This window comes from Nanorana parkeri, unplaced genomic scaffold, assembly GCF_000935625.1.
Source record: "Nanorana parkeri isolate BGI_ZX_2015 unplaced genomic scaffold, ASM93562v1 scaffold122, whole genome shotgun sequence".
Classification (NCBI taxonomy): domain Eukaryota; kingdom Metazoa; phylum Chordata; class Amphibia; order Anura; family Dicroglossidae; genus Nanorana; species Nanorana parkeri.
The window spans coordinates 177,617-181,688 of NW_017306390.1; the positions used below are offsets into that span (position 1 = coordinate 177,617).

A 4,072-nucleotide genomic window follows, 5' to 3' on the forward strand; every position below is an offset into this window, starting at 1 on the left:
AAACACATTTTCTTCTTTTCTTCTGTGGTAACTTTAAATGGAAGTATTGTTTTTTTTTGGTGGAATTCCTGACATATAAAAAATCTGAAGGTCAGGGAGTGGCAGAGGAAGTCGCTAGGGAAAGACCTGTTTTCCTGCATGATTGCAGAACTCAGTGGGAGCCTCGCTGGGTAATAAAGGTCAACTGATGATAATTTATACAGATGCTTTTATAAACTATTTTTTTTAGTATATTTTTATCTAACAAAAACTCATATAGTAACATCCCGGGAACCTATGCCACCAATAGTATTAGAATAAATAGATTTTAAAAATGCCAAAGTTAAAGAGCTATTTTAAGGTTCTATATTGGAAAACATTGATAATCTTTTCAAGTAAATAGTTGAAATTTATTAGAATTTTTTTGAATGGTTATAATAAACATCTTTCCAGAAGAAAATGCTGCTTCAGAATCCCGTTAGTGCTGGCCATGTGCTTGAAAGCCTAGGCGCTTGGTCACATTATCCATGCTGAACTTTGTCAACCTAGCAGACACCCCATGATCAGGTGCCTAGGCCTGCAGGAACAAGGCCAACCCTGAAAGAAACTTGGAACAGTAGTTTCTCTTTTCTCTGTGAAAAGTAAGCATTTTAGCACTTCTAATAATTTGTTAATATTTTAATATACAGGATGTCCATTTAAGGAATTATAGGTGAGTATATGCGTACCATTGTTTCCTCTGGACAAGCATGTACTAGAACCAGGGGTGAATCTTTTAGTAGTGCAGGGGGTTTTGGAGATTAACCACACACAAAGCATTTATGAGGTTTTTTTGATACATATAGGCAATGATATAGCTGATGTCATAATGATAAATCAATTTGTAAGTGTGTCTAGGGCAGGGGGTAGCCAAACTTTGGTTTTCCAGCTGTGATGCCATCATGCAGTGCCTCCGGGTGTCATGCCTGTGAGAGTCTTGCAATGCATCATGAGATTAGTAGTTTCACCACTGCTGGAGGATCAAAGTTTGGCTACCACTGGTGCAGGGTTTACTTATGAACCAGAGCCACTGGTGTAGAGCATAAAGAGTTACATGCCAGAATTATATACCAAATTGTATGTGAGGAACCGTGAATGCATAGTAATATGCATGGTCACAGATGAATGATTGCCAGACTGGAGGAATAAGAAGTGGAAATCACTTGGGCACAGCGTTTGATTTCTTTCTTTATTAGGTGTTTGAGATTATCATTTATAGCAGTTTTGCAAGAGCAGGCTACCTCCAATAAAGATAAGGACACATAGCTAATTTATTGTTGTTGCACAACACATGTGCATAGCAGTTTTGGCTTATTTATTCCTCTTGTTCCAATCTCCAGAGCCAGCTTTTGACAGCACTGTTATAACAATAGCTACCTCTCTTTTGTGTGTAGGGTAGTTCAAACCAAGCATAAAAGCAGGAGAAATAACCACCATAGATGATTGCAGAGACAGATAAGCATTATAAAAAAAACAGTTACAATAGCAATATGGATGCTGCCATTAATGACTTGTTTCTGGGCTTATGTGTCCTTTGATATTTGTTAAGTCACTGACCTAGAACAGGCAGGTACATATAAAGGGCCAGTACACAGGTTAGCAGTGGCAGCTCACACATTTTTATCCTGACACGTTTGCAGTATTACAAAGCAGAACATTATTCATATATTATTATTCTGGAGGTCAACTGTAGCTAAACCCAAGAACAAAAATGTATATTTCAGCTCACCAGTCCTACATGTGGTGGCTGAATAGTTTTCTTTTTTCAATATTTTTTCCTATTATTGTACCTAATGATCCTGCCAGTAACACACGTTCTATTCTAGGGTGGCAACGCTCATAAACTGTATCCATGGAGGAGCAGTATTGTCACCCTTGAACACAAAGTAAATTAGGAGCACTGCCTTTCTTCATAACACAGGGGAGTTGTTTTGTAGTCCTAATATACACCCTAGTGACATTGTTTGGAATAACACTGCAGAGTGCACAGGACAAATTACATTATGAGATTGTTTGCTGAATCAACAGATATAACTAAACGCTTTCAATGGTATCTTAAACTGACCAAAAGGGAGCAAATAAGAGATGTTCATGTTCAGGGGTAGGGATGAGCTCAGTTTCAGACTGAACCTGGTCCAAACCTGAGCTCCTCTGAACGAGAAAGTACCATGGGCATTTCCACCCAATCATCTGCGGTATGGGCATGTCCTGCAGCTGCATTTAAACAAAGGGACGGGATGCCTGTGCTTGCATCATTTACCTATGACCACATAGCCATATAAGGCAAATGTTATTTACCTTATATAGGCGTGTAGCCATATAAGGTCAGTGACATCACTGTATCACATTCCTTTGCTTATGTCAAACTACAGGTGGGGAATTCCCCACCAGCAGCTGATTGGTGGCATGGAAGGAGCTTCCTTCCATGTTCAAAGGAGCTTGGGTTTGGTCCAAAGCTGAGCTCATCCCAGGTCAGGGGTTTCACTAACAGCAGGTTCCTGATATTGTGAAAAACTGAACATATAGGACAGAAAATGGCCATATTTAGATACACCACTACTATTAGGGCCTAGGTCATGTCTTGCACACAGTCAAATAATAAAGAAAAATGTGGGGCTTTCTTGTGGAGAACGAATATGTGTAGTACCCTAAATCAACTGGAATTCAGCATTTATTATTTTAATGTTAGACTAATGAGAATTATAATTGATGGACAAGTCTACATATTGTGCAATCCATTAGTTCACCTTTGACTGCCTGCATGACTGATAAATGCATACCTAACTTAAAGACAATTAAGCACAGAATATCATATCTCATTGTCTCATGTAAATCGTATCTTGTAATATTTACAGCACACACAAAAGCTTTTCCTCAGTTCTTCCATTTTGTCTCAGTTGGCAGCCATCTTTGTAGATCAGCAGAACTTTTAAACTTGAAATCATGCACAATATCTGTGAGGTTGAATATCTTCCCAACATTTTGATTTCTCTTGCCACTGCAACCACAACCAGTTATGATTTTCGTATCCTCTGTCTTATTTTAATTCAGAAGATTTTTAAACAATGTTCATGAAAACATTTGCCTTGAGGGACATGTGATCTAAATTCCTTCCAGATGCTAGTAGGAAATAAACTGTGTAAGATTTCTTTTCTTCTGGGAGAGTTTTTTTTCCTGGACATATGTAATGTCATTTCTCCTTTGGAAACTGAGAAGTATCAGAATACTTTGTTTTACTTTTGGCTGTTTGTCTTGTATTCCAGAGTCAGAAGGGAGTAGATTTATTACATTTTTTAAAAGGCACACCATGCATTTTTAATAACGGGAAAGTGGCATCAGTCGCAATCCTTTCATTTAGTATTACAAATAAGTATTATAACGATATACTGTATGTGTATATGGGTGTGTTGCATCTGTTGCTGGAAACATTTTGTCGAAATTGTCAATAAACTTGAGGCTGGCCATAAACATCAGAAAACAGTCAGGATGTTCTAGAACTGTGGTGACAAACCTTTGGCACACGTGCCAGAGATGTAAGCCCAGGTCTGGATTGAAATAGGGGCAGTGGAGCTCCAGCTTCAGGCCCGCCCCTAAAAGAATGCTCGACCTCCCCGGATCACCTCGGAGCCGCACAGCCCCCCTGGGAGCCCACACAGTGCCCCTAAGAGTGGCACAGCCCCCATAAGAGTCCGTTCAGACCACCTGAGAGCCCGTAGATCCAACCTGAGAGCTGCACAGACCCCCGAGAGCCAGAACAGGTCACCTCAGGGCAGCACAGCCCCCCTGAAAGCCCACAGAGCCCAGTGAGGGCCCTTTGGACCACCTGAGAGCCCACATAGTGCCCCTGAGAGCCGCACAGCCACCATGAGAGCCTGTACAGACCACCTGAGAGCCTGCAGAGGTTGCAATTGCAAGGTTGGCACTTTGAGATACATGAGTTGGTTTAGTGATCCAGTTTGGGCACTCGGGCCCAAAAAGGTTTTCCCTCACTGTAAAATAATTGTTTATTCCATTGCAGGGAGTGTGTGTGTGTGTGCGTGTGTGTGTGTGTGTG

General features: G+C 40.6%; 1 protein-coding gene across 1 annotated transcript in view; it reads left to right on the plus strand.

Moving 5' to 3' along the window:
- WWC3 (WWC family member 3) overlaps positions 1–4,072 on the plus strand; it is a 120,573-nt gene that overhangs the window by 88,855 nt on the left and 27,646 nt on the right. The window lies entirely within an intron of this gene.